The 14,679-nt window shown below is 46.6% G+C and overlaps 1 long non-coding RNA gene across 1 annotated transcript; it reads right to left on the bottom strand.

Moving 5' to 3' along the window:
• Positions 1-1,904: 1,904 nt before the first annotated feature.
• On the bottom strand, positions 1,905-13,229 carry LOC119064846 (uncharacterized). Its single transcript, XR_005085493.2, has 4 exons — positions 13,063-13,229; positions 12,061-12,215; positions 10,819-10,915; positions 1,905-2,152 (listed from the first exon to the last, which is right to left on the bottom strand). It is a non-coding gene; the product is annotated as an uncharacterized LOC119064846 (long non-coding RNA).
• Positions 13,230-14,679: the final 1,450 nt, after the last annotated feature.

Here is a 14,679-nt window from a genome sequence, read left to right as displayed (position 1 = left end):
CTATATTTTTTATATCCCCCACATTTTAATGCACAGGAAGTATAAGATGGGACAGGAAGGAAGAAATAACATTCCTCGGGCTTTTTTCAGGTACCCTTTGTATCTCATCTGATCCTCTCGATAAAGCTGTAAACTGGGTATTACTACACCCATCTCAAAGGTGAGAAAATAGAGGCTCAGGAATAGCAAGTAACTTGCCCGAGTTCCCATTGGTATGAGTGAAAGGATGAAGACTGCCACCCCGAACTGAATCTAAAGGCCGTGGCTCTTTGTACCCCACCATGCTGTCGCCTGAGGAGTATTTTAGTAAGATTGATGGTGCAAGGAAGGGGGCAGAAAAAATTTTTTTGAAAACAATACTCACTGAATAAATCAAGACTGGTTTAGGTAAGGCCTGGTGGGAAAGGCTCTCGGGGCAGTAAGGGGCCCTGGATCCCCCAGGCTTTTGCGGCAAGGAAAACGAGGCAAAGCCACCAATGGGGGATCACGTATCAGCTACCCCTGCCCTGTCCCAGTGTTCCTTTGGGCCAGCCCTGCTCTCCAGAGGATCTTGTGCCCAAGGTTAGCTCAAGGGACCATTTTCCCATTGGACCTGACCTGGAGCATGGAACACCATGGCCCACCAGCTCGAGTTGGAGAGCTTTTCAGCGTGGTTCTTCTCCTTCTTCTCCCAGAATTCCAGACTGATGACATTCAGCTGGGAGAGTCAACTGACAACACAGCCACCAGCCTCTTCTCATTTCTGCCACTAATTTCTCCATTCGCACTGATTGCTTGGCTCTCTGAGCTCAGGGCCCATCTGGCTGAAAGGCGATCCTGCTGTTTAAGCCTCCTCTGGGACAGCTCAAAGACGGGAGCAGCCCTATCCATTTCTACTCTTCTGTGTTTGCTCCATGAAACTGAATTTTATTTACGCATCACATTTGGGGAAGGAAAGAGAACTTGAGTATTTGCTTTCTTGATATTTTTCTGCAAAAAGATGCCCGATAAATTAGGTAATCCTCAAAAGAAAAAACCTTTGCAACCAAGATCTGCCAAGCTAACTGTCCTTCTAAAGTCCGACATTCAGTGAATATTGGGAAAAGGTAAAGCTGTGAGGGATCCCAGAAATCATCTCTTAGAAGGGGAAGTTGAAAGTCCAAATGGAGAAGCGATTGCCCAACATCATGGCCTGAGGTGCTGGGGAAAAGGGACTGGAATCCCATACTTTGACCTCTTGTCCCCAGAAGGTGTTTCACTGGGCAGGGATTGCAAGCCGAGGAAAGACAGAAAAGCAATATGCTGAAGTGTCCCCCTTTGGGGCCCACTGTGATCCATGGTGAGAAATACAAATACTTCGCCAACATGTAAGCATATACACCCGTGACAGAAAGCAGAGTTGGAAAGGAAAATAGCGGATTCCAGGCTTAGCCCCAACTGGGAAGAAAACAGTGATCTATTTACCAACCCGTCCCTCCCAAGTTGACTAATCCAAGGGCCACCATATTTTACAACTCCAGGGGGCACTGTACTGCTAATTTGCATTTTATAAAGGCAGTTGAGTAAGAGATGAAATATTAGCTATTATTTTTCTTGCTGTGCATTAACAGTGGGAAGCAAGGCATTAATTGATAACTACAGGATTCATTAAAAACAAATATTAACTTAAGAACAGCCCCAGGAGACTTGGCTCTCAAGATTCAAAAGAATGCATCTATAAAAGCAAGTTGGTTACAAAGATGTCTAATAGAGAGAAACTGACTTAAGCACACACAGATGTTAGCTAGTGGTAAGCACTTTTCTCTTTCTCTGTGTGCATTCTCACAACAGCACTATGACAATAGGAACCATTATTACAACCCATTTCACAGATGAGGAAACAGGTGTACAGTAATCAAATAACTTACAAGTCACGTGGTGGGGGGAAGTGGCCAGCTGTGATTCAAAGGCAGTAATCTGGCTCCCAGGACCGCGCTGGACTACTTACAAGAACCCTTTTGTCAACATTACTTGCTCCTGAAAGCTGGAGGGTAGTTGAATCCTGCTGCACTTCCCTCAAGTCGCTGCAGGTGACCTTCATGCAGTATGCAGTGTGGCAACAATGAGGAAGTGACTGTTGTTCCCATGGTGTAGGGAGGGAGGGAGGGAGACAGCCACAGCTTGTCCAGGAAATCTAGAAAGAATTAATGACATCACAGGGATGCACAAGTCTGGACAAGAGTCCCAGCACCCCAAACATCACCAGGGGAACTCAGAGAGAGGCCCTGGGCCTCTGGGAACTCCTCCCTTAGCCCCAAGCCCACTCACCTTCAGGGGAATGGAGCGAAAAGAAGGGAGGAAACTGCTTTAAGCCCCTCCCCTAGAGGTCAACATAAAATATTCAGAGTAACCTGAGACTTCCTCCAGCCCTCCGGAACCCAATAGAGATTTTTTTTAATTCATCCCACTCCGCAGCCTTGAGCAATCTACCGAAGGTCTCAGTTTCTCTATCTCTAAAATAGAGCTCATACCTACAGCACATACGAGGTCTGTCAGGAAAAAGTCCAGCCATTTTAGTATAATGAGACTGTTTGCATGACATGACATAACCTAGTAGTCAAGGAGAGTGGACTGGAATGTGGATGTGTGAACAATGATAACTTCACTGTGCTAGTCAGTGGGGGCGATAGATGCTATTGAGTGAGCATGTGTGCTGTGTAGCCGTCGTATTCAAAGTGACTGAGTGAGCAGAGCGATGAATCTGCAACAAATTTTGTATTAAGCTTGAACATTCCTCCCCAGAAACTATTCGAATGATTCAGAGGCTGCAGTATGGGCAACTGGTGATCGGCAGCTTCATTACAACAATGCGCCTGTTCATGCACTGCATCTCCTGCAGAGTTTTTTGGCAGAGCATCAAATCACCCAAGTGACTCAGCCCCTCTACAGCCCAGATTTAGCGCCCTGTGACTTCTGGCTTTTCCCAAAACTAAAATGACCTGTGAACGGGAAGAGATTTCAGACAGTTGATGAGATTCAAAAAATACAACAGGAAAGTTGATAGCGATTGGGAGAACTGTGTGAGGTCCCAAGGTGCCTACTTTGAAGGGGCTGAGGCATCATTGCCCCACGTGCAGTGTTTCCTGTATCTTGTATCTTCTTCAATAAATGTCTCTATTTTTTTTTTCTATTATGTGGCTGGATACCTTCCGGACAGACCAGGTATGTGTTGCGGGTATTAGCTTGGGATGACTGGTGAAGAGGGTTTAGTGCAGTGCTTGCTACCTGAACCAACAAATGGTCATTTCTTTCTGTCGGGATAAAAAGGCACCGTGAGGTTCCTACTCAATGCTCACTATTTTTCTTTACCAGAGGAGCTCTGGTTTCACTCAGAGCTTCATTATGACCAAATAAAAGGGTCACCTTCTAGTTCTTTTATGGGTAGGAGGCAGCCGTATTTCAGTTCTGGCAAATGCCATGTAAGGAGAAAACTATGTGGGGTGGGGGGTGGGAGGAGGTTCCAAAGCACTTTTTACTTCTCTCGAAACAAGCCGAACAAGCTCAGCTAGCATTTCCTCTGACCTATGCCCTTTGCCCTTTTTCTTCTTCCTTTAGAAGGCGCCACAGCAATTTTTCCACCATCAGGACAAAACCACAGGCTGATCACAGGAATAGGGAAAGGATCTGTAAAATATACGTATAAATGGAGCCACTTTTTAAAATGGAATCGGAGCTACCACTTCAGCGGGCCTGTGGTACGCCCTCTGAAGGGCTCACTTCATTCCTCAAACCTTTGGAAAGTTAAATAAAACAAGGCAAAATAACCTTTGGTCTGGGGCTCATGTAACCTCGTGTCCCAGAGAACTATTTACAAGGATAACAAGAAAGCAGATATCATGACTACCAGACTGAAATTAAAAACATCCTTTAGAATTATCACCACCGTATTAGCTTATCTGCACCAATGGAAACACCTTCCATCTACCGATGTCATTGTTGCCCTTCCCTTTCCCATAAATACCCCTTGTCTTGGTCTCTTAACTGGAACAGTATTGGGGTTTTTGCCTAAATGGATGATTCCCAAGTAACAACCTTTTTTACCTCTAATAAATGCATGTTGCCTCTGACTTTGAAAGGCCTTGTTTTCAGGTTATCAGGGTCTAAATAACACCCCAACTCTTGACTCCCTGCTTCCTGATTTACTATGTTAGAAAATAAGCCCCTATCTGGTTTTCCCTTATTTGTAGCTGAACACATCCCTAACTGATATTTACCAATTCTGACTTAAAGTATTGAAATAAACAAAGCGTAGAGATGTTGAGGTGTCTGTCCAAGGTCATATCATGCATTGAGTGGTGGCAAATCCAGGCCTGTTTAGTATCTGAGTCTTAATTCCCACCCAAAATACTCTGCTAATAGATTACATTCCTATTATGAAATTCCTATATATGAAAATAGTATGTATGTCAAGAATCAGAATGATCAGTTATAAAGTATTTACGTGGGAGCCGGTTGTGTCCATGTAGAAGAAGCTCCCATCTGGAAAGTTAAGTAGGCAAATTTATGTTTGATAACCATGGATTTCATTTCATCTGTGCAAGTGGCCTTTTCCACCTTGGGAGCAAATCACCCAGCAAGCTCAGGAGAGGAGCTGCCTGTCAACAAAACCCAGCTTCACCCCTCAGCAAGATCAATGAAGCACCTCCTTTGAACGTCACGCTGTGAACTCAACCAAATAAAGCTGCCTGCCCTGACATCTTTTCCAGAGAAGGTATTGAATGCACTAAAGCAAGGGTTTTGAACAACTAATAAATATTTTATAACTCGATCACTTAGGAAGGAGGATTGAAATGCATGATCACATAACTATAACCTTTGCATGGCAAACTTATTTGAGCTTGAAGATATCATCTGCCTCGGGTTGTTATAATTTAATGAAGACTATTGTCATAATGTAATGAACTCAAAATAATGAAATTAAATAAATGCAATTAATAAAACCATATGCAAGTGGTCTTACTGATAATTTGTATCTGCAGCAAAGCTGCTGGAAAGGAGGTTGGTCAGAATCTCTGGTACTTTAGGATTTCTGGAGAAGAACTACAGGGGTATCTCTGGGCCACATGCAACCCAGGATGGCTACGAATGCAGCCCAACACAAAGTCCACCCTGACCCATTCCCCATATCTTCCCAGTGATATATTGTAAAAAGGGCCCCCGTTGTCTACTCTTCCCTATATCTGCACTCATTCTGTTCTGTGATGTCGTAGCTCCTCCTATCAGGAGTCTATATTCCATGTCCCTTGATTCTGGGTCCAGCCTTGGCCAGTAGAATTTAATATGTGGCACTGTGCCAGTTTTGAGCCTGGGCCTCAAGAAACACTGCATGTTCTCTTTCTTTCTCTTTCTCCCCAACCCCTGCCCAGCCACAAGTCTGGGTGACCCAGCCATTGGATGATAAGACACACATGGACCAGTCTCCACCATTACCCCAGGGCACAACCGAACAACCCTCTGAAGCAGAGCTGCCTAGCTGATTAGCATCTGACCATAGATGTATGATGGTCTGGCCGGACCGGCTGAGACCAGAAGAACCACCCAGCTGAACCCAGCCCCAATTGCCAACTCACTGCATACAAAAATAAATATGTAAATAAGTGCTTGTTGTCTCAAACCACTACATTTTGGGGTGGTTTGCTTCATTGTAAAATATGATACACACTCTCTCTCACACTCCGGGTTCCTCAATGATGTAGTGGAAATAATAAAGATAGAAATAATAAGACCTACCTCCTAAAGAAGGTGTGGCAACTACATGAGAGAGTGCTTATAAAGTGCCTGTGTCACACTAAGTATTGCGTAACTGTTCATTTCCACAGACATAGCAATGATGATAGAGGATTCTTTGATCCTTAACCATGAATGTGGAAATGAGGATATGTAATGAACAGGACTGTGGGGAATTGAGAAAAATCTGTGTAACATGCTTAGCACCATCTCAGACACAGAATTTCCATACATGGTTGTTATTTATGTACTGTTATTTGTACTGTTATTATGTACTAAGTATTATTCCAGCAGATTGGGTCCTGCATTCTGTTCTGTGGTTCTTGAACACAGTCCACCAGCAGCATCCCCTACACCACCCGTAGCCTGCAAGTTTCCCCCCTTGAAGACTACAGCTTGGCTCCCAGCTTCTGTCTCACACTGGGGCACCCCCAGCCTGCACAGCCCCTACCTTGGAAGGAAGAGGCAGCAAAACCCAGGCCAGGAAGGAGGTCACAGTGAGTCCTCTGACTCTTGCATTTCAGCCCCCTGTGCCTTAACCATTAGGGGGCAGCATTACCTTCCAGTCACGGGGGTGTCTTTTTCTGTTCTCTGATTCCCCTGTCCTCCTTGGCTGAGGGCCCTGGACTTGGAAAGCCCCTGCTGGCCCCACTGTGTGTCCACCATGGGTCTCAGGGTCCACATTCGTCCTTCCCTGACAACTGGGGAGCGAACCTGCCCCCAACTAGCCTCAGGAGACACTGGTGGCAACACTGCCCCAGCCCTGGGCAACCTCTCAACCTATGTGAGAGGTTTCATAACTCATGCCTGCCCGTCAGCGGACAGATTTAGCCTGCTGCCTGCTGAGTCTGGAAATACTGAATATTAAAATATCCCAGATGCTCACCCTTCTGACACCCTTGCCTCTGCAAAATTCACATGCAGTTGGTTGCACAAACAATTCCAGGGACACACATCAATGTGTCAATTAAGTAGATTCTGAGTGCTCATTTGTGTGACGTCCACCAGGGCAGAGGAACCAGTATCCGGAGCCATGGATTAGGTGCATGACCGTGGAGAAGCCCACTGGTCTCCGAGTCAGTGCATTTCCTTTGGGACTACATTGCTGCATAAACTCTCCTGGCCATTTTTGTAGCACTGTTTGCCAGTAGAAGTGGGCATCCAATGTAAAGGGTTTCACTGAGCCACATGGAGCATATGACCTGCAGAAACATTCTCCATCCAGCCAGGAGAGCAATAGAGAAGCCCCCAGGAACTCGAATGATCATTATTTGAACATAGAGGATGCAGAAAGAATCTTTTCTGTTAGGTAGAGAAAGGTGTGTGTGGGTGTGTGTGTGTGTGTTTCATCGCTTTACTAAAAGACAGGCTGACTTCCCTCATGCGCATCAAAGGCTACTCAGCATTTCCCACCTCTGATGTTGATTTTTTTAACCTTCTTCTAACAGAATTTCTAGGCTAAGACACACACCTCTGCTAATATCCAGTTATGACCAGCTGCCAAAGTGGGTTTGGGATTTCAGGGAATTGCGGACGGGAATTCCCCACAGATTCAAAACAGAGGAAGGGGTGTTCCCTCCTCTTCGGGCAGATTTCATTCTTTCCTGCCGTGGGAATCCGGGGAGCCCCTAAAGCAGGCAGAATTTGGCACTAAGCAGGGTTCAGAAGGAGCCATGTTCTTCTTGGTGGGCGTCATCTAATTAAGAAGGCAAGACCTCGGGGCGGGGGCGGGGCGGGGCGGATAATGTCCAGTCAACAGAGAAGGTGTGCGTGACAACTTAGCCTAAGAACGCAGTGGTCAACGGAGAGAAGGTCTCCGCAGATGGAACCTGAAATTCCCCTACAACATGTCTGGGCAAAGGTAGTGAAGGGGAGGGCGTGGTGAACAGAGAACCGTCCCAGCAGACCTGACTCCACGCCCCGGCTCTGCCATTCACGATGGGTCCGTGGGCATGTTCCGCTTCCCTCGTCAGCCTCCGCTTCCTCATCCACGAAATGGGAAGAACGATACTCACATCACAGGCTGGCTGCGAAGATTCGCGTAGACCTCTCTGTAGGGGAGTCCCCCCTTCCCCTGCCCAGTGCTTCCCTAAGAACTTTTCCGAGACTCTTGGCTCAAACTGATTTAACCACAGCTGACGGATAAATTGCTCATTGGATTAGGAAACAGTTAAACTAAGCACAATGACAAATTGCAAACAGGTGGGCTTTGCCCACCCCTCTCCCCATACAGAGGGAGGTCACAAGAGTCTCTCTTCAGAGGTGCCTGGCCAGGAGTCCAGGAATTCCACCGTGGTAGTTTTCCATTGCTTGCTGCTGTAACATCGCCACAAACCAGGTTGCTTAAAACAGCACAAATTTAATCTTATAGTTCCAGAGGTCAGTCCAGTGAGACCCATTCTGGAGTCTCACTGGACTGAAAATCAGCGCGTCCGCAGGGCTAGCCCAGATCTTTGGAATCCCCACAACTTCTGATCGCTAAAATGGGGGCCACTCCAGGCAGGCATCGCTACCTGCTAGGAGGCTTCTAGATGTCCCCCCATGTCCCCACCCTGCATCCCCTCCTCCCTGCTCCCACGCCTTCGCCTACCGGCCAGCTGACGTACACCCGCACCATCACTTCCCCTCCAGCCCCGCCCAGCCCTCCGCGGCTTCTCGTGTCAGGAGCACATGAACGGAAAGCCCAGGGATGAACCTGCAAGGAAAGGTGCTCCCCCGAAATTCCACCACAGGGAGGACTAGCCTGACTCCTGGGCCCCTTGTGACAGTCCCCACAGGTCGCCCTGTTCCCATAGGAGGTAGGACAGCTCAGTGGTTCAGATGAGGACTTTGGAGTTGAAACTCCTGGATACAAATTCTGGAGTTTCAAATCCCACCACCGACCAGCCATAAGGCCTTGAATAAGCAAGCGACTGTGCCTCTGAGTCTCAGCCTCCTCTCCTGTCAGCTGTAGTGGGTGGGAACAGTATTACTAGCATTGCAAGGATTAAATGAGTCCATTCTCTTGTGGCGCTTTTCACAATGCATGGTTCACCTTGAGTGACCCAGAAATAGTGCTTGCTACTAACCTCACTGTATTAGGATCCTAGGATTGCCATAACAAACTGCCGCAAACTTGTTAGATTAAAAAAAAACAAACAGAAATGAATTTTCTTGCTGTTACGGACACAAGAAATCTAAAATCAAGATGTCAGAAGAGCTGGGCACCCTCCAAAGTCCATAAGAAATGGTACCTGCCGCTTTTCCCAGCTTCTGGTGGCTACTGGCATTCCTTGGCTTATTGCAGCATCCCTGGGGTCTCTGCCTCCACCTCCACAGGACCTTCTTCTTCCCTGCCTCTGTGTATCTTTTCTTATAAGGACACTCACATTGAATTTGGGGCCTGACCTGACCCAAATACTGGGACCGGACCCAGTGCGATCTCATTTCCATCCTTACCTTAATCATATCTTCAAGACCCTATCTCCAAGTAAGGACACATTCTGAAGTTCCAGGTAGGAATGAATTCTGGGAGACACTATTCCGTGCATGGCACCCACCTTGCCTGTACCTCCAGTTAATGAGAGAGTCCCCTCTGCCTTCAGGGGGCTGGGGTGTGGTTAGGGGATGTGGTTGAAGGCAGTGCTGTTCGTTTATCTCCCATTGGTCAGACTTCTCCCACAAAGGCCCTTCTTGGGGGGTCACTGACAGAGGCTGTGGGAGGACTGGAATTTCACAGCTTATATGGTCACAGCACATCACACTTTCCAAAGCTCAGCATCCCACTCTGCACAATTGGGCTGTGAAGTCAATACTTTGCAGTGCTGGAGACAGACTCAAGGGTTGAAGGCTCTGCCCCTGGTCTCACCAGCCAGCAAGGGGCAGGGCCTCAAATCCAGGCCTTCTGATTCTGACCAAGGGTCCACAGCACACCTGTGGCCCCTGTGGGCTGGAGACAGTGTCCTCTTAGGAAGAGTGACCAGATGACCACTTTACGCCTGTTGTCCTAGCATGTCATGAGCTTTCCCTTTCATTCTTGGAAGGGTCCCATTGAACAGGAAATGATATGGTTGTCTTCTTCTCAGTGGTCTTGACCACAGAGCTCGCTGCCTCTGGCCTAGGACCATCTCTCACTGTGTAATGCTCTTCCCTGCCCTCAACTTCTTTTTTCTCCCACACAAGTTTTATGACAAAAAAATCCAAAGCTTTGGCAAGGTTGGGGACAGTACGTTACCTTCTTCAAGGAAGCCACGACTGTCTCTAACGTCTTTCAACACCTCCCTGTCCTGGGTTGGGCTGCGTGCACATTAGAACTGGGACTGTGCTTTGCTCCCATACAAGCCACAATGCAGAGACTTCCACCCCACCCCTCCTCTGCCTGGCCTCAGAGGGCTCCATGTGGCTGGACAAGCTGAAGTCCCGTAGAGCGAGCACAGATGCTTCCCAGTGGCAACTCTGAACCGGGTCGGGGACAGAACAAGTGGAGATTTAAAAAGCAGAAAGAATCTTTTGGTAGAAAAACCAACATTACAAATGAAAAGCCTTAAGCAGTGTGTGGGTGATTGTGTGCATGCCTCTGTGTGCACGTGTGTGTGTGGTGAGGGGCAGATTTGTGTACAAGGATGCTTGGCTGAATCTAGGAAAAGGTTCCCGAAGGACACCCGGCAGCAGTCATTAGTGGTCCCCTGGGGGTTAAGATCTCTGGGAGAGGCAGACAGAGTAAGGAGGCCCTCACCATATAATTTCTGCTATCTCCTTTTTTCCTTATTTAAAAACAATTTTCTTACTTATCTTTTTTATTGTATAACATTTGTTACTCCTCAGTTTCAGTACAGGAATTTAAACTGAAGAAATAATTCGGTGCATGCACAAAGTCTGAGCTCACAGGGATGTTCATGGAAGCTTTGCTTTATGACAATAGAAGCTCTGGAGGAAGCTGATCGTGCAGTAATGGGGTAGCCAGGTAGGAGAATGCTCCTCGGCTTCTAGATAATTTTATAAATGAGTATCTATTGGCCAAAAAAGCAATTCGCCCTAGGTGACATAGAAATAAAGCAGCTTTCACAGGTGTTTATAATGCAATACCATTTTTACCTTTATCTGCACGTAGAAATATAGTCATACTATTCTTAACCATCTCGGTGATGTTATTCTTGTTCATTTCCCTCTAGCTTCTTTGAACTTTCACATTCTGCAAAGAACAGAAATGAGAAGAAAAGTCGTTTTGACAAAGTTCCCAGAGGCGTGGCCAGGAACACATCAGTTGACTGCCCACCGCATGAGGCCCTCCCAGAGCTGGTTTGGCTCCTCCCATTTTCCCTGGGGAATGATGCCCGCAGAAGAGGTTTCAGGAGGAAACTGGGATGGAAACAAACAGCAGATGTGCCCTTCCTGCCCTCCCTGCTCTCCATGGAGAGAAAGGAGTGGGGTGAGAGAAATATGAGAGGTAACACCTGTGTCAACTTGGAAAAGGCAGGTTTGCCTATGGTTCTGGCCAACCTCCCGTGCCTTTCACTTCCACCCCTCCACCACCTAACGGAAGTGATTGCAAGGATGCTAAGAGGGCAACGCAAAGCCCTCAGCTGACGTCAGGTACACAGGAGGGTGCAAGGAGCGAAATCAATCACATCGAAAGCCGGGGCAGGAAGGGCTGAGGAAGGAAAATCTTTCTCTGAGCATTTCCCACAAGCTACCCGCCTGAGCCCTCACAACAGCAGCCTGGCATAGTCCTGTGAGCGTGCCCATTTCACAGATGAGGAAACCGAGGCTCAGGGAGCATGAAGGGCTGACCCGACTCACTCAGCCAGTGGGTGGCTGAGCCAACTCTAGTCGGCCTGTCTCCAGGGACTCTTCCTTTCACTCGGAAGAGACTGCGGACTCGGACTTTCTATACACAGGAGGCCACTAGTCAGACTGGACTACAGACCCCCAATAACCTCACTTTAACTTAATCACTTCTTTAAAGGCCCCGTCTCCACATAAGTAACATTCTGAGGCACTGGAAGTTAGCCATTCCACATGGGAAATTTTCACAGATACCGTTCAGCCCATAACAGAGACCTAAAGTGAACTGGGGTGTAGAGAGCGCACTTAAAGTCACTCAAGTTAAATAGACGTTTTAAAGCAAGGTCCTGGCCCATTCAGCCCCACTGGGGGTCCCCAGTCACGCCTCCCGGCTTAGTAGGGTCCTGCTGGATAGTGCTTCTCACGCTCAACACCCTGGGGGTCCCCAGTCCCTGAAGGCCTGATTCTTTTCTCGGAGGACTGAGAGTTCTATGAGCATTTTTTAACTTGGTGTTTTTATGTTTACGATCATCTAAAAACAATTGTCTTTACCCGTCTTAAACACAGAATTCTCACTGTGGCTAATTTGAAACCGAAAGGCACGATTATGACACGATGGATCTTTCAAGTCACCATTTCTGAAAACAGGGTTCTCGAGAACACACAGCCTGGCCTCATATTTTCAGGAGCGCGTGTGAAGTGCCATCCTGTAAGAGGAAGGCCGCAGTGGTCAGATTTGAAGAGTTTGGGTGTAGGACAGGTGTTTTCCTCCAAGCCACCCTGACTCTTCTGTTTATATTTTACTGATGAGCAAGAAGAATAATCTAGCCTTGTACCCGTCCCCCTAATTTTGCTGAAATACGTGTAATTTTGCACACCAAAAATGTTTTAATCATTGTAATCTCACCAAATGAGAAATGTGATTGCATGTTCTCTCCCAGTTGCTCTGAGGACACATAGGTAATGTTCATAGAGTTGCAGACTCTAAGTAGGTATAATATTGAATTTGACCTCTCTCCTTATCATTGTCATGGTCATACTTTCCATGTTAGAACACTGTCTTTGAGAAGTTCTTCCAAATGGACCCAACCCTTTTATGGTTCATTGAAGCCATTTTCAATTTTTTGCTTTTTAAGTAACATTAAAATGAACAATGGCATGCCTTATCTTTTTTCACTTCATTTTGAATTATTCTTAAAGATGAATTCCCAGAAATGAGATTATGGAGTAAAGGCTCCTTTTGGCGCTTGAGATATATTCTCAAAATGCTTTCCACCACTGTCACCGCCACTGTCACCGCCACTGTCACCAGCACTAGCCACTCACGAGTGTACCATCTCAGTGGTTTGCATTTTTACTTGTTTAATTGTATCAAATAAAAAGTTGATATTAGTTTAATTCATTTCCTTGATAATAGGCAAGCTACACAGGTTCCCATATTTATTTACCAAGTACATATTCTCATGTGACCTCATAGTTCATGTCTTTGCCAATTCCCCGCCCCTCAAGCAGAACTATCACGTCTCCCTTGACCTCTTACTCCCTAGTTCCTACCTTTGCTCTTGAACTTGGCCCAGAGTTGCACTTATGAGCTCTGAGGGGGGAAGGGCTGTGTCTTCCTTCTAGAATTTCCCTTGTCCATAGCCACTGGTTACATGTGGCTGCTGAACACTTTGTAGGTCCAAATCGAGATGTGCTCACATGAAAGTATGCACTGGGTTTCAAAGACCTGGAGGAAAAGGGAATGTCAAATATCTCGTTAAATCCGTGTGTGTTTATTACATGTTGGCATGATAATATTTTGGCTGCATATCAGTAAAGAAATTATCTTTACTTATTGATTGATTGATTTTACTTTTTAAGGTAGCTACAAGAAAAGTTAGAAGTATAGGTGTATGGTCATGTTACAGCCCTATCGGACAGCGCTGCCTAGAGTTTTGATGTTTTCAGAGAAGTAATTCATTAAATGTTGGAAGGTGGGTTGATGAGCTCTTAAGTGCTTCCTTAATAATTTGATTGTAGGTCTTATCTTGAAAATTATCATCGTCATCAACATCCCTTTTGTCCTATGCACACTTCCCTTATCATTCTGTCAGATTTACACGTCCCTTCAACATCAGTGAGACCAGGCACAAATTGCCATTAAAGGCAGCCAGGAAGACAGGAAGACAAGCAATATGGTTAACCCCACAAAATATTCACTGAGCGCCTGCTGACACCAGGCACCCTCCAGACACTTGGGATCCTCACGGAACAAAGTCGACATGAGTCCTGCCCTGAGAAGCTAACACAGGATGGAAATAGCAAGACAATGCCATTAGCTATTAGAAGATGACGTGTGCCGCAGCAAAAAAACAGAACAGAGTGCAGTTGAGGAGAGGAGCTGGTTGCGGTAGGAAGTCGGTGGCCAGAGCATATCTCATTGAGAAAGTGGGATTTTCAGCAAAGACTTGAGGGTGGGGGTAGCATTCTAAGTGACTCCCTAGGAAAAGAATACTTTTAGGTAACAGAAATAAATAAAGCAAAGGGCTTCAGGTGAGGCTGTGTAACTGGAAGGAAGTAGGAGACCCAGCCTCTCATCTCTGGCTTCAATTTCCCGGTATATTCTAAGCCTCTTCTCCCTAGATCCTGTCCGGCTCAAACATGGACAATTCTACCACCTACATCCCTTTGAACTGCCTACCCATCCCCTACCCCGATGGAGGCTTTGGAGATCTGATTGTCTGAATTCTAGAAAAGGCTTTGCCTAGAGCACTGAGGGAGGGGGGCGAGTGGAGACAGATAGGGCTTATTTATAGATCAGGACAGTCTGTGGGCTGCTTTGCAAACCTGGCTCATCTGTAGGAAGAACAGCCAGTTGCTAAAAGGATCATCCCAGGAGAGCCACTCAGCCCGTTTGCCAGCCAGCTCAGGTCTATCTCCACTGACGGAGTCGGGGAAGCAGCAGGATCCAGGCAAATCAAACCTCTCTTGCTTCCTAATTGGTTTCCCTGCCACCTCTGCAGTTGCTGTCCCTTCTCCACTCTGCCACATGGGTCTGAGCATGTCATTTCCAGGCTTTTAAGTGTCCCATCGAATAGCTCTAAGCTTCAAGTTCTTAGCAGGATGAATGAAGTCCATCACAGCCTGGCCCCAGCCAAATACTCCAGCTTCATTTCTTTTTTCTATCTA

Source organism: Artibeus jamaicensis, unplaced genomic scaffold, assembly GCF_021234435.1.
Source record: "Artibeus jamaicensis isolate MK-2021 breed Jamaican fruit bat unplaced genomic scaffold, CSHL_Jam_final scaffold_916, whole genome shotgun sequence".
NCBI classification, from domain to species: Eukaryota; Metazoa; Chordata; class Mammalia; order Chiroptera; family Phyllostomidae; genus Artibeus; species Artibeus jamaicensis.
Note: the sequence above shows the minus strand (reverse complement) of the source record. Positions and strands in the feature narration are given on the sequence as shown.